Source organism: Herpailurus yagouaroundi, unplaced genomic scaffold (genome assembly GCF_014898765.1).
Source record: "Herpailurus yagouaroundi ecotype Mexico unplaced genomic scaffold, PumYag 77, whole genome shotgun sequence".
Classification (NCBI taxonomy): domain Eukaryota; kingdom Metazoa; phylum Chordata; class Mammalia; order Carnivora; family Felidae; genus Herpailurus; species Herpailurus yagouaroundi.
This window is the reverse complement of record NW_024412388.1, coordinates 99,232,101-99,258,880: the sequence shown is the minus strand read 5'-3', so window position 1 is coordinate 99,258,880 and position 26,780 is coordinate 99,232,101. Positions and strand designations below refer to the sequence as shown.

Genomic DNA, 26,780 nt, shown 5'->3' with positions numbered 1-26,780 from the left:
AGCCCTGTAGGAGTTTGGGTATTAATCTAAAAGCCATTGAAGAGCTTTAGGTAAGACACTGCATGTCTGATTTGCGTACGAGGAATGGAGAAGGAGGTTGCAAGCAAGAGACTTCCAGCAAACAGACTACTGCTATAATCTAGGTGAGAGACAGAAGAAGAATTTGGCCAGTGGCAGTGGAAAAGAAAGAAGTGGGGACTGATTTTGCTATATTTTTCAGCAAGCTTCTGACGGATAAGACGTTGGCTTGCATTAGTGGATGAATGCTGAGACAATTTACAGAAATGAACACAGCTACAGGCATAGCAGATTTTGAGGCAAAACTTAAAAAGATCTGTTTTGTCCTGGTCAGGTTGGAGAGGCCTACTAGATGTCCAATGGCGATGTTGAGTCGGCAGTTGGAAATGAGCCCAGAATTTCAGGTAGAGATCAGGCTGGCAAGTCACAAGTGTAAACCGACAGGACATGGATGTGGTTCAGGGTAATCTTTCATTAAACTCCTCTCATGAATTTGTCAAGTGATAAAACGAATGAGTAGTCGTAAGGAGAGTAAAGAACACTCACTGAGCCGCACAGAACCAGAATCATCTGTCACTTACTAAGCAAGTTGCTTCTCCATCTGGGAAGTGGGGTCACTGGTGGTGTCTACCAGGAAGGGTTGTTTTAGGACCAAAGGAACAAACATTTGCAAAGGTATCCAGTACAACACAGGCCTCTTTCAGCCAAGGGCTGTCTGCTCTACTCAACCTGAAAAGCCTTCTAGAAAAGTGCAAGGGAAAATACAGGCACCACCTTCAGAAGGAGTCTGCCCTTGCCTCACAGGCCCTTTTGTTGACAGCTTTGGTGAAGGCAAAATCAACACTATGCAGAGCTCTCGCTTGAATCCGAAATCAGCTGCTTCTGGGGGAAAAAAAAAATGGTGATGAATCTCTTGACAGCCATGCTATTTGTCAGCTGATAACATATTTTTTCCCAGATTATTAGACTTGAGCCAAGGAAGCAACAGTTAAAAACGCATTCTACAAATATTATTATTGCTTCTGAGTGGAGTTTTGTTTTACTTTTCTCTCTCTCTCTCTCTTTTTTTCTTTAAGAAAGTGCCTGCGCAGAGCCTATTTTGGGGGCTGACTTGAGTTGTTTTCCTGGCTGTGCTCCAGGGAGGTTCATAGCAAGGGTTGCTCAAGCTGCAGATAGTGGTTTTGTGGGCTATTTGTTGCTGCTTTTAAGTGCCCCGAAGACCTCTCATTCCCACGTCTTCCTAGTTCAAAAAGGAGGTGTGGGACTCCTGACCACTAACAACTCCTCTAAAATCAAGGGGTTGGGGAAGGAAGGGGGAAGGGCTACTACTTAAGTCCCTGGTCATCGGCTCCCATCTCATGACAGTGGCAATTGTGCACTGGACCTGCTCCAGGATCCTGGTGGGAAAATCTGTAGATAAACTACCAGAGCAAACAGCACCCTTGGGGAATGTTCTTGTGGTGTTTCTGTCATAAAGGGGCCATTTGCGCTCAAGAGGTTTCCACAGAGGACACCATCCCAGCATGGTGTGTCACCAAGAGGGCACAGGGCACGGTCCTGCTGTGAACTGCCCAGGCTCTCCACACAGGAGGTGGAGGCAGGGCTGCTGCCGGAGCCACGGCAGGGCCTGGACAGCCTGTAAACAGAGACTGTTCCCTGGCCAGCTCAATGGGTGCCTACTTCTGGGTGAATAAATTAAGCCTTCACATGTCACAGATATGGCTTCTCCTAGAAGCCCTGGTACCAGCCCCCACTCTGAATTTGCTGGGAACATTATAACCTCCCTGGAGCTTCTGCCTGAATGGAGAGCATTTTCCCCCAAACTCTTTAGGAATGGGGCAGGTGAGGGGCATCTCCTGTTGGCCGCAAGTGGGCTAATAAGGAATAGGCAGGAATTCAGGAGCCTAACCAAAGCCAAGAGTCCTGGGCTCTTCTTCCTGGTAAAGCACGCCCCTCTCAAGTTCCCCTGATTTCACCAACCTTTCGTCAAGAACGCAGAATTACTGCCCTGGTAATCCCATGAATGATATAGGTCCTGACCCATTCACACACAGGAAGGGAAGGAACTCCTCACCTTAGATTTCTACACCCTATGTTGCCCTGGGCAAGCCTCCCTGACCGCAGGGAATGGGGGAGGTTTCCGTTCTGGGACTGGATCAGACTCTGGGTGTCTCTGAGCAAACTTCATTCAGTTATTCAACAGATATAGACTAAGCTTCTTGCAAGTGCCAGAGATTTCCTGGAGGCAGTAATCCAAAGGCAATCTGCCTCCCGGGTTCATGGGTTAATGAAACACACAAATAAATAGCACCTCCCCGAGCCTCAGTTTTCCTACTGATGAAGTGTGGATGACAACAACAACATGAAAACACTGTAAACAACCAGCAGCAGATGAGTGCAACATTAGATTATGGTGTAAGCAGTGAAAACAGATGAGCTAGAACTACATTTGTCAATAGGGATGAGTAAGTGAAGTGAAAAAAGCACATTGGAGAAGGATACATTTGCACGATCATTCATATAAGGGTTTAAAACACGCAAAACAATAATAGATTATAAATACATTCCTTTGTAATGCTTTGTAATAAAAGCAAGAAATTATGCATGGGAATGCTATGTCAAATTTAGAAAAACTATTACCCCTGGGGAGGGAGATGCACTGGAAGGTACACTCAGGACTTTGCCAGAAGGTACGCTCAGGAGTTTCCATTGAACCTGAAATGTTTTACTCTTTCAATGAGCTGGTAGGTACCTGCGCGTTTGTTATATTACTTACGTTTTTGGTCGGCCCGAAATATATAGAAATAAACTAATTTAATACTACATTGAACTCATAAAAATAATTAATTTTTAAATCCCTGTAATCAGTCAATTCTATGGTAGTATGGAGAACCCAAACAACAGATAACCCTAAGCATATCTATTTGGGTATGGAACACCCCATTTGATTTCTGAGGAAAGGAAGATAAAAGCCTTCACTTGCTGATTTGTATTGATAATTATTATTATCAACATTTATTGAGTGCTTACTATGTGCCAGGCACACAATACAGCATCACTAAGGATTTTACATGCATTATTAGCATTTTAAGAGAGAGGTCGCTGAAGCTCATTGAAGTTAAGGAACTTGCCGACCTCACGAGACCACACGTAGGGGATTCAGAATTCAAACCCAGGTCGCTTTGCCTGAGTATGCAGCAGTTGAGAAGTTGTAACTGGGAAGTAACTCCTCGGCAACTTGACACATTTCCCAATTCATTGATTGACATCAGCCAGGTCCCTCACCCACCCTCTCTATCCCAGCCTTCCCTCACTGCCTGGAATATGAGGATAGTAACAATCAGCTTCCTCCTGAATGGACCTTCTAACTGAAGGTGGCGAACAAGTAGACGGTGGCTGGATGATGCATGCATGGGACATAAATGGCAAATAAATGGGTGGTTGCTAGGTGGGTGGGTAATGGGTTGTGTACTGTAGAATCGTAGATGGAAGGCAGGTGGTGGGTACACGATGACTGGGTGATGAATGGCTGATGGTGAGATGATGGATGGCTACATCATAGAAGATGGTCACGTAAAAGGTGAATGGTACACGGTAGATGGAGGAGAGATGAAAGCCGGGTGGTAGGTAGTGAGTGGTGTATGGTTAACGGATGGTTCAACGTATACACGGAGGACGATGGGTGGATGGTGAAAAGATGATGAATGCAAATGGATTCTGAATGAATATGATAGTGAATAATGGATGTGGGGGAAGAAAGAAAATGTTCAGACCTCTCTGTGGGCCTCGGACTGAGCAAGGGCCACACAGGTACCTACAGTGGTGAGGTTCAGTGCAAGTCTCCTGTGGGGTCCACTTTGGTACCCCTTCCGTTACTCCCTCTCACGGCTGTCCCTTTGCTCAGGCTGACTCTCCCTGTGGACATTTCCACAAACAGCTCTGCAAAAGTGAGGCAGGTTCAAAAATGGCTTTTTAATTAGGCTATTACATCCCAGACTTACATCCCAAAACACTGTTTTGCCTTCTATAAATAACAAAATTTGGGTTTTGTTTACACTTAATTTCACGGATAACATATGACTACATTTTTCAGAACAATAAAGCCAAATTCTTTATCAAAAATTATACACATAGCTTCAAATGCCAGGCTGACCTCCCCAGGGATAATGGTTTCCAGTTTGGTGGATATCCTAGACTTTCTCCGGTCATTCGCACACACCTGAGTGTGCCTATAAAATATGGTGTGGTGGCATTTATAAAAATTGTATCAGGCTATATCTATCAGTCTAGAACTTGCTCTTTTTTTTTTTTTTAACTTTTTACTATTAACCAAGCTATACAAGCACATAATTTAATTTTTTTTTTCAATGTTTATTTATTTTTGGGACAGAGAGAGAGAGACAGAGCATGAACGGGGGAGGGGCAGAGAGAGAGGGAGACGCAGAATCGGAAACAGGCTCCAGGCTCTGAGCTATCAGCCCAGAGCCCGACGCGGGGCTCGAACTCACGGACCGCGAGATCGTGACCTGGCTGAAGTCGGACGCTTAACCGACTGCGCCACCCAGGCGCCCCTCAAGCACATAATTTAAAAAGCCAACTAGGACAATAAGGTTTATTAAGTCAAAGAGTGGTCCCCAGACTTCCCACTCCCATTTCTTCCTTCCCATGGGCAACCACTTGCTGATTTCCTCTGTCTGGTTCTTTCGGTACTGACTTCATACCTCTTGCTACTATATATATATATATATATATATATATATATATATATATATATATTTAGTTTTAGAAATTATCAATTACTTTCCCACGGTAAAAGATGAAGTTTGGCTCTCTTTCCTCCCTCCCACTGCACCATCCCACAAGCATCCTTCCCACCCCTTCGTTCTCCCAATATACTTAGAGCACAATTTTGAATAGATCAATATTCAGGATACACAATGATAACCACTCTGCAATTCACAGCTGAGTTGTGTGCTAAGCTATAATTAAATTCCTTCCCTGCACAACTTTTTGTTTTTTCTGTATTTAGTAATTTACCTTTTCCATTTTCCTTGTTTTCTAAATAACTATGATTAATGCAACAAGTTCATTGGCAACTGTTTAATTTTTCTCTCAGTATATTCAAATACTTCAGGTAGTCTGTCAATTACATTGTCTTGAAGAAGCCTCTCTGGGAGTCTTCCCACCTGCTCCTGTTTTCCTTGTAGCCAGGTGCCCCACTATTGTGGAGATCTCCCCCACAATAGTCCTGAGAATTCTTTTTGCCTTTCTCCTGTGTCCTGTATTCTTTGTCTTCCTCCCGCTTAGTTTTCTCTCTCAACTTAATGAAGTACATTCTCTGGCTGCTTCCAGAGAAGGGATCTATGGAAAGCAAATTGGTTGAGAGCTTGTCTGAAATGGCTTTATTCTACACTGACCCTTGACTGATAGTTTGGTTAGGTATCAAATTCTAAGTTACAAATCACTTTGAAATGTTTGAAAGCATTACTCCACTGTCTTCGGATTTCCAATATTATTACTGAGAAATGCAAAGCCATTTTACTTCCTGATCTTGTGTATATGACCAGTTGCAAAGGACCATTTTTTTGTTTCCAATTATTGGTATGCAAAACATTAAGTATTGCATGTGCTTCCCTAGGTTTTCCAGCTTTGTCTACAATTGGATTAGGGCCAAGTGGCTAGAGTAGAAGTGACACATGTCACTTCCAAGCTAAGAAAGTTACCAACCAGTGTGCCTGGTTTGTAAAAGCCTATTTTCCCCTCCCACAACTACTTACCCCAGGAGACCCATGATCCAGGTGACATATTTACAAGGCAGAGTTGGACTACCTGAAATACTTTGCATAAATGACAAACTTTAGTTTCATTAAACCACTAAGATTTTTAAGGGCTGTATAAAAAGATGTATCTACAATCTATTATTGTTTTGCATGTTTTAAACCTTTATATGAATGATCATTCAAATGTATCCTTCTCCAGTGTGCTTTTTTCACTTAAGTTACTTATCCCCATTGACAAATGTAGTTCTAGCTTATCTGTTTTCATTGATGTATAGAACAGTCAAGTTTATATCACAATCTAGTGATGCACTCATATGCTGCTGGTCATTTACAGTATTTTCATGTTGCTGTTACCCACACTTAATCAACAGGAAAACTGAGGCTCAGGGAGGTGTACTTACTGTGTGCTTCATTAACCCATGAACCCAGAAGGCAGACTGCCTCTGGATTGCTGCCTCCAGGAAATTTCTGGCACATGCAAGAAGCTTAGTCTATCTCTGTTGATTAATTGAATGAAATGCAGACCTCCTGGTGCCTGATAAAACATTCCCTGTGGTCAGGGCGGACTGCCCAGGGCAACACACAGTGTAGAAATGTAAGGTGCGGAATTCTGAATGAAGACTTTAAAAACTCCATCTGTGATGTATATTTGGGTCTTCCTTTAGTTCTGTCAGTTTTTGCTTCATAGATATAAAAGCACTGCTGTTAAGTGAGTACTCATTTATGATGAGGTTTTCCTGATTAAATCATAATGAAATGTTTCACATTTATCATTGTGAAATGGCTCTTTTTTTTTTCTATCCATTTAACTTGCTTCAAAGGGTTTTGTATATCTTCCTTTGTGAAGTGCCTATTAAAATCTTTACTAGGTTATCTTTTTATTATTCTATAAGAAGTCTTTATATATTCTAAAGAGAAGTCCTGTCAGATACATGTAAGACAGCCATTTTCTCCCAGGTCATGGCCTTCCTTTTTCATATGCTTAATGGTGACAAAGAGCAAAACTTTTTACTATTTATGAAAATTAAACGATTTTTAACAATTTTCATAGTTCCGTTTTTTTTCTTTGCTACATCTATAAAAGTTTTGCTTACTCCAATTTTGTGAGGATTTTCTGCTTTGCTCTCTTCAAGAAGTTTTTTAGTTTTAGCTTATACTTTTAGATCTATGATTAATTTCAAGATAATACTTGTATAAGGAGGGAGTTAAGTGCTGAGGTTCATTGTTTTCCAAATGGATTGCCAACTGTTCTGAAAAAAATGTACTATTCCCATTGCATTACCTTGCACCTTGGTGGAAATCGATTGTCCATATATATGTGGGTCTTTTCTGAACTCTCTGTTTTGTCCCATTGATCTACATGTCTACCCTTACATAAGTATTACACTGTCTTATTTATTGTAGCTTCATAGTAAGTCTTAAAATCAAGCAGTCTAGTCCTCTCAATTTCTTCCTCTTTAAAAAAGTATTTTGGCCTAAGTCTTTTGCAATTACATAAAATATTAGAATTAGCCTGTATAATTTTTAATGATAAAACATGCTGGAATTCTTGTTAGGTTTCTGTTGCATCGATGGTTCCATTTAGGGAGAATTTTAGCAATATTGAGTCTTCTGATATGGGAACATGGTTTATCTCTCAATTTTATTTAGGTCTTCTTTAATTTCACTCAACTGTGTTTTATAGTTTTCCTTGTACAAGTCTGGCACAAAATTGTCAAGTTTATCCCTAAGTATTTCTAGTTTTTTATATTCTTATAAATTTATTGTTTTTAAACTTAACTTTCCAATTTTTATTACTAAGGTACAGAATTAAAACTAAATTTTATATATTCTTTTTATCTTGTGTCCTGGCTAAACTCACTTTTTACTGTTATCATTTTTTTGTGAATTCTTTAGGATTTTTCATGTGCAACATTATCATTTGTGGTCTCCAGTAAAACGTCAAAAAGAAATAGTAAGAAGTTATGGTTCAAGATGGCAACATAGAAGGCTCCCAAACTCACCTCCTCCCACAGACACACCAAATCTCATCTACATATGGAGCAACTGGCCCTGAAAGAAATCCAGAAACTAGCTGAGTAAATCCCACACATGGGGCAAATGAGAAAAAAAAAGGACAAGAGAAGCTGAGACAGAATTTCTCCATAAACCCCACCCCTGGCATGGCAAACACATTCAAGAGGGAATTTACAAATCCCTGCTTCTCCTTGAGGAGTGATGGGTTTGGACTCAGTATCTACTGCTCCAACTTTTTTCCAACCAACCTGCATCTAGGTGCTGACTGAGATCCTCCCCTTTGAGACATTGACAGGTCTTGGCACACCCTTAACTGCTGGGAGCCACCAAGAACAAAGACAGCAGCTTGGACAATCACAGAAGTTTGTGAGTCAACCAGGAGCTCTGGACAGGCTTATTGACAAGGTTCAACTCGTACATGAGACCAATCTGTCAAGACTGGAAGAGGTAGCTGTGGTATCTAATGCACAGAAACCAATACAGAGAGCCAGGGAAAGTGAAGAACTAGGGGACTGCATTCCAAACAAAAGATAAGTCTCCAGAAATCAATCTCAATGAAATGGAAATAAGTGATTTACCCAATAGAGTTCAATATAATGTTCATAAAGATGCTCACTAAGGCCAGGAGAGCAATGCATGAATAAAGGAAAAATTTCAAGAAAGACATAAAATACTGAAAAGTAACAAACAGAAATCATAGAGCTGAAGAATACAATAATTGAAATGAAAATTCAGTAAAGTGGTTTGACAAAAGATTAGGTCAAACAGAAGAAAGAATCAGCAAACTCAAAGACAGAGCAATGGAAGCCATCCAATCAGAGAAGCAAAAGAAAAAGGAATGAAAGACTAAAGATAGTTTAAAGGACTTATAGGACACTATCAAGAGGACCAATATATGCATTATGGAGACCTCAGAAGGAGAAGAGAGAGAAGGAAATGGGCAGAAGCTTATTCAAAGAAATAATGGCTGAAAGCTTCCCTAATCTTTCAGGGGAAAGAAACAGATACCCAGATCTAGAAAGCCCAAAGAGTACCAAATAAGGAGAACTAACGAGACTCACAGCAAAACACATTACAATTAAATTGTCAAGTTAAAGACAAAGAGAGAATCTTAACAGCAGCAAGAGAAAAGCAATTTGTTATATACAAGGAAACACCCCTAAGACTAAGCATATTTTTCAGCAGCAACCTCGCAGGATAGAAGGGAGTGGATGATACATTCAAAGTACTGAAAGAAAAGAACTACCAACCAAGAATACTCTACCCAGCAAAGCAGTACTTTAGAAGTGAAGGAGAAATAAAGGGTTTCCCACACAAACAAAAGCTGAAGGAATACTAGACTGGCCTTACCAAAAAAAAAAAAAAAAAGTTAAAAGGAGTTCTTCAAGCTGAAATGAAAGGATGCTAATTAGTAATATGAAACATATGAAAGTATAAAACTCACTGGTAAAGTTAAATTTAGAATACTCTAATATTGTGATGGTTGAAGGCAAATCATTTATAACTGTCATATAAAAGTTAAAACACAGAAGTATTAAAATAACTAAATTGCAATAATTTGTTAAGGTATATACGATATAAATAGATGTAAAGTATAACATTAAAAACATAAAATGTGGGAGGAGGGGCACCTGGGTGGCTCTGTTGGTTGAGCATCCATCTTCGGTTCAGGTCATGATCTCACATTTCATGAGTTCGAGCCTCACATCTGGCTCTCTGCTATCAGCCTGTCAGTGCAAAGCCTGCTTCGGATCCTCTGTCTCCCTCTGTCTGCCCGTCCCCCACTTGCGCTCCCCCCCAAAAATAAATAAATATTTTTTTTTGAAAAACACAAAATGTGGGGGAGAGTATAAAAATGTAGAGTTTTTATATGCATTTGCAGTTCTTACCAGCTTAAAATAGACAGTTATAAGTATAGGAAGTTTTAAGTAAGCTTCATGTTAACCACAGAGCAAAAACCTATGGTAAATACACAAAAGAGAAAAAGAAGGAAAGCCAAGCATCCCACCACAGAAAATCATCAAAACCCAAAGGAAGATAGCAACAGAGGAAGAAAGGAACAAAAGGACTACAAAATAGCCAGAAAACAATATTTTAAATGGCAATAATATACCTATCAATAATTACTTTCAATGTAAAAGGACTAAATTCTAAAATCAAAAGGCATGGTTGGATGTTTATTATAAATAAATGAATAAATAAATAAATAAATAAATAAAACAAGATCTAACTATATGCGGACTACAAGAGATTTCAGCTTTAAGGACTGAAAGGGAACACATAGACTGAAAGGGAAAAACATATTCCATGCAACTGGTAATCAAAACAAAGCAGGCTTCTGCACTACTTCCTGATATTCTGTAAGACCATTGTCCTAATTCTTGAAGAAGTATAGAAAACTGTCCCCATGCTCTTGGTCTGTTTCTTTAAGGATAAAACCAAACCATCCCAGCACTTTCTATCCCCAGGCAAAGGACTGCACTAACTAGAATGAGTTCTTGCAAACTACTGCATCCCTTAGACTGGAATGTTTAACATTCCTCATCTTTTATATTAATACCAAAGTGCACTTTAAGGGAATGGCTGAGCAAGCTGCCATACCCAGCAATTTAAGCACATGCAGCCTCTATTGTCAAAGTAGAGAACATCATGAAGAGGGAATACAGACAATTTGCATAAACAGTGAATAACAATTCCTTTAAGTCTGTGGTCTACTGTGCCTACAGGATGCCAAACATCTGGATAGAAGATGCAACATTCCATCAAGAATTTCACTGTTCTTCCAGATAATTGAATAGACTTTTATTGTGAATTGTATAAACCTAGCAATTATAGCAGTTATGCTTATATTTCCATGATTTACAACTGCAGGGTACATATATGTATAAGTGTGTGTGTGTGTGTGCGTGTGTGTGTGTGTGTGTGTGTGTTTAACTTCATCTGATGACCATATCCTTAGGGAATAGGCTTAATTATCCAATTTTACAGACGAGGAAGTTGAGAGCCTTTCTTAAGCATGTTTTGATCTCATACTCTGTGACAGACACAAAGCCTACAATAGAGATATAAAACAGTTTCTGCCCTAAAGGTGCCCACAGACCAAAGGAGGAGCTCAGAACTGAAGGAATTTGACTTGCCCAAGGTCACACAGCTATTTACTGTCAGATCTGGGACACCATCCAATTTTGCTGGCTCCAAGTTCGGTACTCTCTTCACAGCTGCCTCCAATAAAGCCCAGATGCACTAGTAGAGCAGGGAGTGAAAGGGGAAGGGGTGGAGGTGATGTTGGAGTTGGAAGAGTCTTGTTATTAACACCAAGATGAGAAATTAAGTATATGCCATTAAAGTTACAATTTTGAAGATTATGACCAGACATTAGAAAATGCTTTTGATGTAATGTTGGGTTAAAAAAAAAAAAAAACAGAGCACAAATAGCATGTCTACCCATGTTCACTTGATACACATATGGACAGTTACAGGACAAGAACATGGGCAAATTTAAATAGCTGGATTTTCTTCATGTAGCAGGATAGTTAGTGGCTAAAATTTCCTTTTCTTTCTTTCTTTCTTTCTTCCTTCCTTCCTTCCTTCCTTCCTTCCTTCCTTTTTTTTCTTTCTTTCTCCTATTACTTTTGTTGGAATTACTAATTACTAACTACTAATTACTAATTACTATTAGTTTTGTTGATGTTAAAATATAAGTTGTAGGTACGAAAAAAGAGATAGATGGGGCGCCTGGGTGGCTCAGTCGGTTAAGCGCCCGGCTTCGGCTCAGGTCATGATCTCACGGTTTGTGGGTTCGAGCCCCGCATCGGGCTCTGTGCTGACAGCTCAGAGCCCAGAGCCTGTTTCAGATTCTGTGTCTCCCTCTCTCTATGCCCCTCCCCACTCGCACTCTGTCTCCCTCTGTCTCAAAAATAAATAAACATTAAAAAAAAATTTTTTTTTAAAGAGATAGATAACATGGAAAGATGAAAGGTTTTGCAGCTGGGCACACTTGGATTCATATCACAGTTTTGCCAGTGACTAGCTATACAATGTAGGGAAATTCATTTAACTTCTCTGTACATCAGGTTTTTTTGGCAAAGAATAATACTAACTTTGCAGGGTTATGTTGAGGACTAGTGATTATGTATTAGAACACCTAATACACAAAGACCAACCACTCAAACTGTGATTATTTTTATCATTATTATTACATAATATAAGCCAAGAAGTGTGTTGGAGAACAGACAGGACTTGCAGGGCCTGCTCTAAGGCACAGGTTTGGCCAAAAGTCTGCAATGACATCTTTAACCCAGAGAACAACAATGTGGAATCATCCTTACCAGCAGTGAAAACACGTGTTGAGCCAGGTCTTCGGAATACAAATGTGTAAAACACCATCTGTCCTGAAGGGATTTACCATCTATCTTTTTGCCTACTCATAAACATTTATTATGTACCTGTTATAATTCGGAAGCCAAAGGAACAACTAGTAATATAAAGATACATAAGACTTAGTCCTTAGGATAATTCACTGGGAGAGAAATAATCCCGGAAACAAATACAATATAATGTAGAGAACATAATCACAAAGTTAGGCATTTGGAAACATAGATCAATAAACACTTAATCCAACCTGGTGAGGGAAAATGAGGGAAGTCTAGGAAGGATTTCTGGAAGCACTGGCCCCAGAACTGAGCCTTTAAGTATAAACAAGAGTTAGTTAGAAAAAAGGGGACTGTTTTTTCAACATGACTTTGGCTACTTAGCGTCTTTTGTGGTTCCATACAAATTTTAGGATTGTTTGCTCTAGTTCTGTGAAGAATGCTGGTGTTATTTTGATAGAGACTGCACCGAATGTGTAGATTGCTTTGGGTAGTATTGACATTTTAACAATATTTGCTCTTCCGATCCATGAGCGTGGAATGTTTTTCCATTTCTTTCTGTATTCTCCAACTTATTTCATAAGCTTTCTATAGTTTTCAGTGTACAAATCTTGTACCTCTTTGGTTAGGTTAATTCCTAGGTGTTTTATGGGTTTTGGTGCAATTATAAATGGGATTGATTCCTCGATTTCTCTTTCTGTTGCTTCATTATTGGTGTATAGAAATGCAACCAATTTCTGTACACTAACTTTATATCCTGCAACTTTGCTGAATTCAACCTAACTTTACACCTAACAGAGTTAGAAAAGGAGCAGCATATAAAGCCCAAGGCCAGCAACAGAAGGGAAATAAGAAAGATTAGAGCAGAAATAAATGATACAGAATCACAAAAAAAAAAAGACAGCAGAAATGATCATTGAAACTAAGAGCTGTTTTTTGAAAGAATAAAGACAGCTGATAAACTCCTAGCCAGACTTCTCGAAAAGAAAAGACAGAGGACCCAAATAGATAAAGTCATGAATGAAAGAGGAGAGATCACAACCAACACCACAGAAATACAAACAATTAGAAGAGAACATTATGAAAAATTATATGCCAACAAACTGGGCAATCTAGAAGAAATGGACAAATTCCTAGACACTTACACACTACCAAAACTCAAACAGGAAGAAATAGAAAATTTGAACAGACCCATAACCAGCAAAGAAATTGAATCAATTATCAAAAATCTCCCAAATTCTACTGGAAATTTAAAGCAGAGTCAATGCCTATTCTTCTCAAACTGTTCCAGAAACTAGAAATGGAAGGAAAGCTTCCAAAGTCATTCTATGAAGGCAGCATTACCTTGATTCCAAAACCAGACAAAGACTCCACTAAAAAGAAGAATTATAGGTCAATATCCCTGTTGAATCCAGATGCAAAAGTTCTCATCAAGATACTAGCAAATCGAATTCAACAGTACATTTAAAGAATTATTCACCATGATCAAGTGGGATTCATTCCTGGGCTGCAGGGCAGTTCAATATTTGCAAATCAATCAACGTGATACACCAACACTAATAGAAGAAAAGCTAAGAACCATATGATCCTGTCAATAGACGAGAAAAAGGCATTTGATAAAATACAGCATCCTTTCTTGATAAAAACCCTCAAGAAAATTAGGATAGAAGGAACATACTTTAACATCATCAAGATAAAAACCTTCTGCATAGCAAAGGAAACAATCAACAAAACTAAAAGGCAACTGACAGAATGGAAGAAGATATTTGCAAATGATATATCAGATAAAGGGTTAGTATCCAAAATCTATAAAGAACTTACCAAACTCAACACCCCCAAAACAAATAATCCAGTGAAGAAATGAGCAGAAGCCATGAACAGACCCTTTTCCAGAGAAAATATCCAGATGGCAAACAGATACATGAAAAAATTCTCAGTATCACTCATCATCAGGGAAATACAAATCAAAACCACAATTAGATACAACCTCATATCAGTCAGAATGGTTAAAATTAACTCAGGAAACAACAGATGTTGGTGAGGATGTGGAGAAAAATGATCTCTTTTGCACTGCTGGTGGGAATGCAAACTGGTGCAGCCACTCTGGAAAACAGTATGGAGGTTCCTCAGAAAATTAAAAATAGAACTACTCTATGAGCCAGCAACTTCACTACCAAGAATTTATCCAAAGGATACCAAAATGCTGATTCAAAGGGGTGTATGCACCCCAATGTTTATGGAAGCACTATCAACAGTAGCCAAATTATGGAGAGAGCGCAAATGTCCATAGACTGATGAATGGATTAAGAGGATGTGATATATATGCAATGGACTACTACTTGGCAATGAAAAAGAATGAAGTCTCTCCATTTGCAACAACATGGATGAAACTAGAATGTATTATGCTAAGCAAAATAAATCCATCAGAGAAAGAAAACATATGATTTCACTCCTATGTGGAATTTGAGAAACTCAACAAATGAACATAGGGGAAGGGAAGGAAAAATAAGATAAAAACAGGGAGGAAGGCAAACCATAAGAGACTCTCAAATACAGAGAACAAACTGAGGGCTGCTGGAGGTGGGGGGGGGATGGCCTAAATGAGTGACAGGCATCAAGGAGGGCACTTCTCAGGATGAGCATTGGGTGTCATATGTAAGAGAGGAATCACTGGGTTCTACTCCTGAAGCCAAGACTATACTGTATGTTAACTAACTTTTATATAAATTTTAAAAAGGAGGGTACTGGGTGGAATGGCAGAAAAACATCCTAGGCAGAGAGGAAGATGTAAGGAATGGTGTATTAGATAATAATTAATTTGGTTTTTCCAGAGCATGGAATTTGAAGCAGGAGATGAGATTGGAGAGGGAGATGGGAACCAGCTCAAATGAGGCTTCATACACCTTCTCCAGAGGGCAGTGAAGGGTTTGAAGCAGGTGTCAAGGTGGTCAGCTTTACAGCTCAGACAGATGCTCCAGAGCCTATAGTGGGTTGCAGTTTAGGGCCACCTCTAGGGGTTCAGGAGAAAGATGAGTCTGCACTGGAACAGAGATCATGGACACAGAGATCAGGGTGATGGAAACCAGACAGCAAGACAGTCCCGAACAATCCCAAGAGCCCAGTGAAAAGTAGAAAGGAAGTACTTTCCTAAGACTTGAGAAAAAATTTTGTAACAGACAGTCTGGAAAAGCTTAGTAGAGCAGAGAGGACATGAGCAGCTCTTGAAAGAAAGAGAAGACACGGGTGGAGAAAGGGGGCAGATCCCAGGGGAAGAAAAGGAATTAACGAAGGCAAAGAAACCATAATATGTAGATTGTGTTCAAAGAAGAAGTCAGTCAGTTGACAGTAAGAATGTGTAACCTTTGACAGGCCCTCTACATTGTAAATTCTCATCCCCATACAGGGAATGCATTTGTGCAGGACGGATTGTTTCCTCCCCAAACACCTGCTTTCCTAAGGCATAAAGAGGTTACCATGAGCTAAACATAGAGAAAAATTCAGGAATTCTTCTAGACTATAATCCAGAAAGGAAAAGACGGTGTCCCTCCTGATGGCATGAAAGCTCTGGTGGTCTTTTGGTGACTCCAGGCTGTGGCCAGACAAGGGGAGAACCTCCTTTCCCTGCTCTGGCTTTCTCATTCCCCACCTCCAGTCACACTCCCTGCCATCCAGGGACTGACTGATGAGCTGTGCCAATGAACAAAGAAAAGTAACATGGGAAGGGGTAGGGAAGAAAGTGTTAAAATGACTGAGGGATCAAGGGCAAAGGAGAGAAAGGCAGTGTCCGGGGCAAGAGGTCCCCTTACCAATCTGAATATCATAGGAGTACACAGGGTCAGACAGGAAATATTAGACTTTGTGGGACATTCAGTCTCCGTCTTAACCACTCACGTCTGCCCCTTGGCACTTAGCATGTTGTGCCATTTAGCACAATAGGTAAATAAAGAAGAGTAGCTATTTTTTCAGTAAAACTTTGTTTACGGAGGCTGAGATTTAGATTTTGTAAAATATTCACGTCACAAAACATTCGCCTTTGATTGCTTCAATCAGTTAAAAATGTAAAAACCATTCTTAACTCACATACCAACATAACCAATGGGCTGGGTTTGGTTTGTGGAGTGTGGTTTGCCATCCCTGGTTTAGAATAAAGGTCCCGTATAGATGAAGAGCTGGGACAGGTCAAGGAGCACAGAGAAGCCATTCCCAAACCTATACTCCTGTGGGTTCCAGATGGGATGGGATATGGGGCAGAAAGTGAAAAACAGAACTGTTTCTACACTTTCATGGGGGGCTTCCCTGGCTAATGATAAGTGGTTTAGGAATGGGCCATACCACTCCTTTTCCCATAATCAAGGATATAGCAATGGGGTTTTACATTGCTTTTATATTAATTAAATTTTGAAATCCTGCTTCCTACATTTCTATAAACCATATTATGGTATTCAAGAAAACCCATAACGAAACAACAGCCATGCATATTTTGACTATGATATGCTCCTCTGGCTACCAAGAAAGCCAGGTAACGCCTAGGGGTGTGCCTGTGAACAACTGGGCCTCACTGTGGCCCCAACTGCCCGTCTGGGTAATGGCAGCACATCCTATACAAGTCTGAGACCTGTTCTTGCCCAATGGGCTGCTTCCACTTGTAAGGCTCTAGATGTTCTGCGGACACACAGTGTGTTATTTACTCTCCCAAGGCTCAATCTCTTCACCTATTAGATACTAAATGATCTTTTTAGATTCCAAACATTTATGTGGTCTTTCTTGGAAAATACTTAAGAATCCTCGAGCTTTGCCTTCTCTCCCAGCAGCATAGCTGAGGGGTAGCTGCACATCAACATAACGTGATTAGGAAGACTGACGTACAAGATTCTTGACAAAGAGCCCAGCCGTTTTCCTTGGCCTGGGCACAAGTCTCCAGATTTCCTTAAAATTAATCATCAATATCATGTCCAATTCAGACTCTAAAACCCGCTCAATCTCCCCTCCCCCTGACCCGTTGCACCCAGAATAAAAGGATTCATGTTGTTACATTTTCCTTCTTTTCTGCTCTCTGGAAGCAGGCATTGCTCCTTGTTAGAGAAGATGTTTGAGATGCTCCTGCTGACCTATTGCCTTGTCTATGTTCCAAGAGCTCGAACTCCCCAGGCACCACCCCAGACTCTTTCTCCTCTGACACTCGTAATCATTGAGAGGTGAAGACAAAGAGGAGTCAGGGAAGAAGACAAGCCCTGGAGAAAACGAGGATGCATGATGAGGATTCTTGTTCCTGACACTCCTGCTGCCCTCAACCAAGCCATGATGGGGGCGGGGGGGGGGGGCGGGTAATGGATCCAGCCACTAAATCCACCCAGGACCCAAAAGTACGTGATCCACAGAACTCGAACCCGAGAGGACACCCACGAAGAGATTTCATAGAACCAACGATGGAAAACTCGGTTGTGTACATTTCCAGCAAATCCAAGCTCACGGGACTTGCTTGGTTGGTAGTGGAGAGCCCTCCCCTCGCTGCTAGGGTGTGGGGAAGGTGGATACACTTTTCCCAACTCCCCGGATACAGTCAAAAACCCACTTTCTGCCGCAAGTCACAAGGTTGGTTCGGCTGGCTTCCCACAAATCTGGTTCTGAAGGAGGCAGACAGCTCCTCTGAAAACATATTCATTCTCTTCTCCCATTTGATCTTTCTTCCACATGCTTTTTGGATTAACACTGGCATTTTGTTTCCATCTGTTTTCAACTCTTGCTTAGAAACGTCCAAGTCAGCCTCTAGCCTCTACATGGCTGGGGCGGGGGGGGGGGGTCCTCTGCAGGGCACTGCTCCCCAGCAGGGTCCGTGAAAGATCACCTGCTCATCCTGCTTCCAGTCCACAAACACCGAGTGAGCGCCCCCTGTGTGCCAGGCATGGCGCTATCTATCAGGCGCACCAAGGTGCCATGTCACGCTGCTGGGCAAAATTCAGTACAGGCTCCTGTGCACTTGAGCAAAAGCTCACGTCATTACAGTGACCTGTAAGCTGTAAGACACCCCCCTTCCCCACCCCCCCACAGCCCTCTGACCTCACCTCCTGCACCTCTCCCTCTGAACCCCCAGAGCCACCCTGGCCTTGCTGCTGTGCCGTGACCACGCCTGCCCCCTTCTGGCTTGATGCCTTGCTGTTCCCTCCTTTCCCCACCCCGGAATGTCCTTTCCCCAGAGTGGCTAACTTCCTCACCTTCGAGCCTTTGTTCAAATACCACCTTTCCACAAGGCTGATACTGACAATCCTGTTGGAAGCTGCCACCCTTCACCAGCACACCTGACCCCCCTTTTTACCCGCTCTAAATGTTCTTTCTCTGCAGTACTTACCACCCTACTTCCTTGGCCCGGTTCCCTAGAAAATGTAATTTAAAGGAATACGATCCAGGGAAGTGGACATGAGGGAAAAGGGGGTAGAGCACAAAAGCAGGGAGAATAAACGTGAGGGAAAATGTTTCCAAATGCCCACAGTGTTGTAAAAAGTGAGGGCTGGGTCGCACAGGACAGCTTCAGAGAGTCTGGATGAAGCAATGCATCTCCAAACAATCTGCCCAAGAGAGAAGAACATAGCCTTCAGTCTCTGTCTCTCATTGGTCAAAGTCCACCCTGTGGGTCTGAACACCCTCATACATCCAAGCGATGTGAAAGCAGATGAGCCCGGAGGGGGCTCCTCACCTTCACGGGAACAGGAAGCCGCAGAGTGGAAGGTGGGAGTTGAAAGATGCAAGACAGGCACTGGGCGAGTGCCTATGGGGCGTGCCTGGAAGCAACCTGAGGGACACTCCTTGCAACTGGCCCCGCAGCTGTAGGAGTGGCAGCAGTGGGTGGCCCCAGGACTGCCTCAAAATGCAGGCACCAGTGGCCCCAGGCTGGCAGGCACAGACCAAGCCGTTGCCAGGCCAGTCCATGGATCCTGACTGTGCATAAGCTGAATCCTGCATACCCTTCCAATATGGCATCCATCTCCCCCAACTAGAAACTGAGCTCCACAAAGGCAAGATCTCTGTCTGCTTGTGTTCCCTGATGCACCCCAGAAGTCTAGGAAAAGGCCTGGTGCAGGATAGGTCCTCAGCATACTGCTGAAAGAATGAAAGGGCAGTGATAGTGAAGGAGGTACAGACCCTGCCTCCAATGAGCTTGCAGAGCCCGGGGGACATAGACAAGCCAATGGCTCAGCGCGGTACAAAACAGGAGTGCAATTCGGGTGGCAGACCAGGCGGCTGCAGGAACACTTAGCAGAGCTGTGGGCAACTGATCTCTGAGACCTGGTGATTTGACTTTAGAGGCGACAGGTTATGCCCAGCCTGGTGTATCCCATAAAACAAGGACACTGGAATAGAAAGTTGAGATCTGGGTTCTAAGCCCAACCTCGGCTGTGAATCGGTTGTAGGACCTTTCGAGAGTAATCACTATTTATCAAGTACTCACTTTCTGCCAGATCACAGTAGGAGTAATTTACTGTCTCAGTCCATTTGGGCTGCTCTAACAGAGTGCCATAGACTGGCTGGCTTATAAACAACAGAAATGTATTTCTCACAGTTCCAGAGGCTGGGAAGCCCAAGGTCAAGTTGCCAGCAGATTCGGTGTCTGGTCTGTAAATGGCCATCTTTGTGCTGTGTCCTCACAAGGCAGAAGGGATGAGGGAGCTCCCTGGGTTCCCTTTATAAGAGCATTAATCAGGTACAAGAGGGCAGAGCCCTAATGGGCCTAAAGGCCCTACCCACTGACACCAACACTTTGAGGGGTAGGTTTAATAATATATGAATATGGGGGGAGAGGAGGCCCAAATATTTAGTCCATGGCATTTACAAGCATCTTTTATTTCATTCTTACAATTCCTTGAGAGAGATATGATGATCCTCATTTAATTAGACAGGCATCTAAACTGAACCCAGAAATGTTCAACTAACCTACCCAAGTTCTCCTGGCTAAGAAGTGGCAGAGCTAGGATTTGAACTTGCAACTTCTGCTGCCAACGTCTAAAGCTCATAAAAACTACCCTCTCGTCCCATACGGCTGAGTCTTGGTGCCCTCTTTTGTAAAATGGAAAGATTAGACTACCTAATCTTTAAAGTCCTTTCCTGCTGAGCTGCATCCTAAACATGTCAAGGTCAAAGAGAAGTGATCCAGCCCAGACTTGGTGGCAAGTGATTGGATACTGCCTAAGACAAACATACTCATGGTATACGGGGGGCCTGCAGCCAGGTCTGAGTCACCAGCAGCCTCCGTCCAGCCTCAGGCCAGTGAGCACGAGGCTCTCTATGCCACACACGAGGACATGCACAGGACATCAGCCTGGCCAGGGAAGAGGGATCACCTGAGAAACTTGACTCGATGTGGCATCCTGAAGGTACACATGAAGACAGAGTGTCTCCGCGGTTCCAAGTTATGGAACGTGATTGTTGAAAGCCTACCTACTCATCACGCAGAGCCTTAACATTTGCAGGTTACCAGCGCAAGTGCAGACAAAGCCTGTGACTCGGCTAATGCATCTCAAAATCTCCATCATCGGTCCAGATGACCACCGTCCCACAGAAATGTTACGTGAGCCACATATGTCATTTTACATGATCTCGTGGCCACACTTTAAAAAGAGGTGAAATTAATATGGATAACATATTTAGTTTAACCCAATCTATCCATAATATTATCGATGCGGTGTGTAATCCATATAAAAGCATATTGAGACATGTTACACTTTATTTTTCATACTAAATCTTTGACATCGAGTGCGTCTTTTACTGAGAGCACCTCTCCGTTCAGAAGCCACATTTCAAGCGCTCAGTACGAATCAACATGAACCACGTGAATTACGGCCTGCTGAATTGGACAGTGCGAGCCCGGCGTCCTCTGGTGCTGATGGGGAACACACACATGCATGCACACACTCATGCCAGAGCAGCACAAATAACAAGGAACTTGACCTGGGGGCAGAGCTGGGAGCAGGGGAGGCCCAGGGGAAAGACACCGACCTGAATTCACGCACACAGAATGCAGACAAATGAGAGGAAACCAGCCCTTCGTGGGGACAGAAGACATCTGGCTTGCTGCCCTTTGAAGTTCAATTCACCTTCGGATCTCAAGAATAGCAGGCCAAGAAAAAAATACCAGAGGCCCTCAAACGACTGAGGCAAGAGGTCAGAGTTCCTTGGTCAGTTCCTTGGAAAATGAGATTCATATGAGATTCGGGAGAGGGGAGAAATTTGTCAAAAAATCATAAAGTTAACAATTTGTATATTTAAATGGTGTCAAACCACAGGAGCCTGGCGTCCTGACACATTAATGAAAGCCTCAGCTCCATACTCATTTACACGGAAAGTAATTGCTGCTCGAAACAGATCCACAGAAGCAAAGGGTAGCAGACAAAATGTGTGTTTGTCAAAACCGAAGGACTCGGAGACTGCTGGGGGGATTGTGGTTTTCCAGGAGTGGGATGGAATGAAACGGATTTTTAAAAGAGAAAGAAAGAAAAGAAAACGTTTCCAACCGTCCTTTGTAGCCTCCCCCACCCCACCCCACCACGCAAAGCACTGAAGGAAGGGTCCGCCACCTCCTGTCCACCACCAGGAGAAGGGAAGAGGCTGGTAGCTCCCAGGGCAGACGCCCCCCCCGGGGGCCCAGCCTCCCGGCCTCCCCCCCTTCAGGAGCGAACCACATGGGCGACGCCTCAGAACTGCACTGGGAGAGTGTTTACGCGCTGCGTTTGTGAGGCCGAGACTGGAGCCACATGGAAGGCACATGCAGGATGTGCTGTAATCATCTTCTGTTTATAATTCTGACAGAAGGATGGCAGAGTCGAGGATGGGATTGATCCGGTTCCAAATCTATTTCCTGGAGTCAGATTTAAAAGAGAGATGTTAAGGGCAGAGTCTCTAACGATGTGGGTGCGTCGCAACAAGTTACAAGTTTATTTCTATTGGTGTTTGTACAGATTTTTTAAATCTGTTGCTTTCTTCTCACACGTTCAGCCCAGCCCCGCCAGAGCCCACGGAACTCTGCAAACTGCCTCCTCTGATACATTCTTATCAAATTCAGAAAAATCTGATTTTCTAAGAGTTCATTTACAGGACAACAGTCCCCTTTCGCTGTAATGCCTTTATTGTCTTTTTATTGTTATTGTTCAGATTTTAAGTGTTACCATCTGACAATCTTGTTCATTCTCAGTGATGTTAAACACCCATCCAATCATAGTCTGGTTTCCAAGTTTCTCCCTGAACGACCAAAGCTTACAATGGGTCTGCTCACATTCTCTGGCACACCCATGTAAGAAGACGTTTTGAGGTCTGAGGAGTCTCCTGTCTGAGCTGGCCGCTCCCCTGGAGCTGCCTCTGAGTCATTGTTCCTCTTTGTCTCTCTCGATTAGGATGGGATGTTTTACAGCTCTTGCTGGGAAGTAGATTTTCTGGGCTCCCTAGCATGGCATTTAAATTCTAGTCACATGCCCCAGGTAGGAAAGCTGCCAGGCTATGAAGAAAACAGGTGAGCTGGAAAACCAACTCTAGGGACGACTAAGGGTAATTACTACCATCGCCACAGCACTTTACAGTTTACAGAGTGATTTCGTACTTGGTATCTCGTTTACCCTCACAACCATCCCAACGATATAGGGTCTTAACCTTCTTTTCACAGTGAGGAAACTGAGGCTGGGATTGCAGACACATCTCCCTAGGGTCACACACGTAGCTCACGTTGGAGCTGGGAATGGAAATAGCTCTTCAGACAAGAGACCCAACCCAGCTCCGTCCATGGATCTTCTCCTGTAGGCATCAGCAAGTAATCCAGACCGCAGTGTGTGAGACGTGTTTAATCACAATGAACACTGCCCCTCTTTTGCTTAATGTATTTCGAAGTCTCTTCCCTTGTTGCCTTTTGATGGTGTGTAGGTAAAACCATTCCAGTGTTCATCCAAAATGAATACAACGAGAGGGAAAAAGTAGAACTTCAACCAACTACGTATTGAGGGTCCACTGTGTGAGAGAAAACGTGATGCTTACTGTCAAGAAATTTCTATTGCATGAGCAGAAGAGCTGTGGATTGTGGAGGGTTAGATAGCAACACAGAGAACCACAACCAGAGTCGTCACCAGGTCAAGGCGTTCGATGCAGCCCGGGCTGGGGGAGAACCGTGGAGATTTTGTGGAGAAGGAACATGAGTTAAGCCCTGGGCGGGGACTCCCCAGCTTCCCTAAAGACAAGTCACTAGGAGTGCTTGTAAAAGCACTTGCATCCAGAAGGCAGGAGAAAGGCCTGATAAACCTGTGCCCCAGATGATCCCTACCATAGGGAAGGCTCTGAGCCCTGGGAAGCATGAGTCAGCTCCACAGGCTTCGCCGCGGGAAGGGCTGGGGGAAGGGCAGAAAATGTGGTGAAAGATGGAGACAAGGTGAGATGTACAACTTAAGACAAATACGAAAAGAAGACTTAATTCCACCGTGAGGGCAGGGATGGCAAGAAGTTGGCAGACAGAAGGGCAGATGGAGGGAGGGGAGGCTGGGCTCAAGGAAAGGACTCCTCGCACCTGGCCCTGACACCACAGCTGGGTAGGGCCCTCCCTTCAGGTGCATCACTCGATGGACCTGTACTGGAAGCCCGTCCTGGGGACCATGGCCAGTGCTTGTCCTCTCGTTTCCAGCTGAGGAGCCAGCAGGGAAGAATGATGTAAATTGCTGAATGAACATATGATTTTGCTCAATACCTGAATTGCTTTTTCTTTTTCACTGACATGTATCCATGACCGAGCCCTAGGAGACCCCAGGGATATGGTCCCAAAGGAAGCCTCTAGCAGCCATGGTGAAGGTGGAAAGGTTCTTGGTCTAGGGAAACTCTGTGGATTCGAAGCCCACTTCCAGGAGAACGTCACAGGGCAAAATCATGTTTTGGTCCTTGGTTTCTTCCTCAACTAAATAATAATAATACCTAACCCTTATATAGCACTTACTACAAGCCTAGCATTGTTCTTTGTATTTTTACATGTTTTAGGCCTTTTAATTCTCACAACAACCATGTAAGGAAGGTTCTGCTATTGTCCCTGCTTTCCAGATAAGAAAACTGAAGCACAGAGAATTTGTCAGGTGCCCAACAAGTAATTGACAGAGGCAAGATTCAAACTCAAGCGGTGTGGCTCCAGAGCCCAAGCTTACCCACCGTCCCCACCTCCTCTCTCAGAGGAACAAAGTCTAGCCAACACAGAGAGAACAGGTGTAACTATAAGTGAGCATGTCAGCGTGCATGTACGGGGGACGTATGAGAGAGGAGAGATTGGGTGGTGAGTGGTACCACAGTAGATTCTAAGACAGAAGATGACTCTGGGCTAGGGTGCATTAGGAAGGCTTCGTGAAACAAGTCTATCCACCTGCCGGAGAAAGCCCAGAGGAGTGAAGAAGGTTCCTCTGGATGGCAGATAGGGGATTTGGGGTGAAAATGCTGAGCACACAGTGGGTTCATTCATTCGATTTGGCAGCCGTTTAGTGAGTTCCTGGCATATGCCAGGCCCCGGTGCAGACACAGGAGACACAATGGTGAGGCACCCTCCCTGACTTTGTGGGGCTTACGGTCTAGCAGAGGAGATGGCCAAAAAAGAAAGCCAACAAATGAAAAGTGCTGAATGGCATGGAGAATAAGAGTCAGGTGACTCTTTTAGCTGGGGTGGACGGGAAGGCCTGTCTGAGGATGGGTCGGCCCAGCTGTAACCTGACAGGGCCTGGTGGGTGCAGGAAGTGAAAGACCAGCGTGATTAGGGAGCATTGGATGGGCAGAGGTGATGGAAGGGAGGGCGGGAGACAGACAGCACCCCGAGGTCCCCAAGAGGAGACTGGAGAGCGGCGCTGTGGGGAGACATTGAAGCCTCTAAGCAGGAAACAGACATTATCCAATTTATGTTTTAAGAAAAAATTCTCCGGCTGCCTGTGTGGAGAGTTAGCCTGCAGGGACCCAGTTAGGAGGGTACCGGGGAGGGTGGTGGCCTGCCAGGTGGCGCCTGAGGTGGGTGGAGAGAAGGAACGTGACTGGAAGCATATTTTAGAAGTAGAACCCACAGGCGTTTTGCTCCCACCCCCATGGAAGGCAGGTTGCATAGACAGCAGCATGATTTAGACCCCGCGTGGATGCCTTATTTACCAAGCCTAAGTCCAAAGAGGAAGGCGAGAAAGACCACACGCTTGCACGGCTTGTGCCGGTGGGAAGGACAAACAAAGGTTCACCCTGTTTTGGAAGAAGTGGGTCTATGCCACTCTCCAGGTACACACCACAACTCTGAAAAGTGGATGCGAGAGGACAGATCCTCTCAAGCACTTTCCAACCAACCGAATTTAGGGCAACGATCCAAACAGAAACAATGGGTGTTCTGTGCAGAGCTGAGCAAGGTCCCCATGCTTGGCGCTCAGGCAGACAGACAGCTGTGGTGACTGAGTGTGTCCCGGGCCATGGCGCCAAGCCAGGAGACCCTGGGCAGCAAGCCGACTCACAGAGCCTCGGAGAGGAGGTGGCCATCAGGGATGACACGGCCTCCTGAGAGCACAGCACAAAGGATGGGTGCTTGGGGCTCCGAGGGGAAAGGGAAGTCCAGGGGCAGTTCCGTCTGTGGCCATGGACTAACCACCAGGGACAGGGTCTTCTGAAAGTGGAGGAAAGCTGCCATCAGACTTAAAATTCTTAGTGTTATATTTCATTGTGAATAGAATTTTCCTTTAAAATTTTTTTATTCTTATTTTTTAGAAAGAGAAAGAGAGTGAATGGGGGAGAGGGGCAAGCAGAGAGAGAGAGAGAGAGGTGAGGGAGAGAGAGAGTGAGGGGGGGGAGAGAGAGAGAGAGAGAGAGAGAGAGAGAGAGAGAGAGAGAGAACCTCAAGTAGGCTCCATGCTCAGCACAGAGCCCGACATGGGGCTCGATCCCACAACACTGCCATCATGACCTGAGCCGAAATCAAGAGTCAGGCGCTCAACTGACTGAGCCACCCAGGCGCCCCAAATGTTCCCTTTAAATAAAACCAGTAGGTCCTAGCAAATTATTTTGCTAGCTTCCTAATTCTTACTCCTTCATTTATTGACAACAGAGCTTCTCACACTTTAACGTGCACATGAATCACCTGGGCAACTGGTTAACCTTCGGACTCTGGTTCAGTAGGTCTGGGGTGTGGTCTGAGATTCTGTATTTTTTTAAATATAATTTATTGTCAAATTGGCTAACATACAGTGTATACAGTGTGCTCTTGGTTTTGGGGTGGATTCCCGTGATTCATCGCTTACATACAACACCCTGCGCTCCTCCCAACGAGTGCCCTTATCAATGCCCATCACCCATTTTCTCCTCTTCCCCACCCCACCCTCCACCAACCCTCAGATTGGTCTCTGTATTTAAGAGTCTCTTATGGTTTGCCTCCCTCCCTCTCTGTAACTATTTTTCCCCCTTCCCTTCCCCCATGGTCTTCTGTTAAGTTTCTCAAGTTCCACGCATGAGTGAAAACATATGCTATCTGTCTTTCTCTGACTGACTTCTTTCACTTGGCATGATATCCTCCAGTTCCATCCATGTTGCTGCAAATGGCAAGATTTCATTCTTTCTCATTGCCAAGTAGTATTCCATT

General features: G+C 43.5%; 2 long non-coding RNA genes across 3 annotated transcripts in view; one reads left to right on the top strand and one right to left on the bottom strand.

The window, feature by feature from the left end:
• The window catches only part of LOC121027747 (uncharacterized), a 38,545-nt gene that overhangs the window by 2,807 nt on the left and 8,958 nt on the right, over positions 1–26,780 (bottom strand). The window contains exon 3 of one of the 2 annotated variants that reach the window (XR_005788904.1): positions 21,875–22,031. The exons of the other annotated variant lie outside the window; for it this stretch is intronic. This is a non-coding gene — a long non-coding RNA (uncharacterized LOC121027747). Of the gene's footprint in view, positions 1–21,874; positions 22,032–26,780 lie in introns of those variants that run through there. 2 annotated transcript variants of the gene reach the window in all.
• Positions 1,126–26,581, top strand: LOC121027748 (uncharacterized). The gene is made up of 3 exons (XR_005788905.1): positions 1,126–1,136; positions 3,405–3,410; positions 26,399–26,581. It is a non-coding gene; the product is annotated as an uncharacterized LOC121027748 (long non-coding RNA).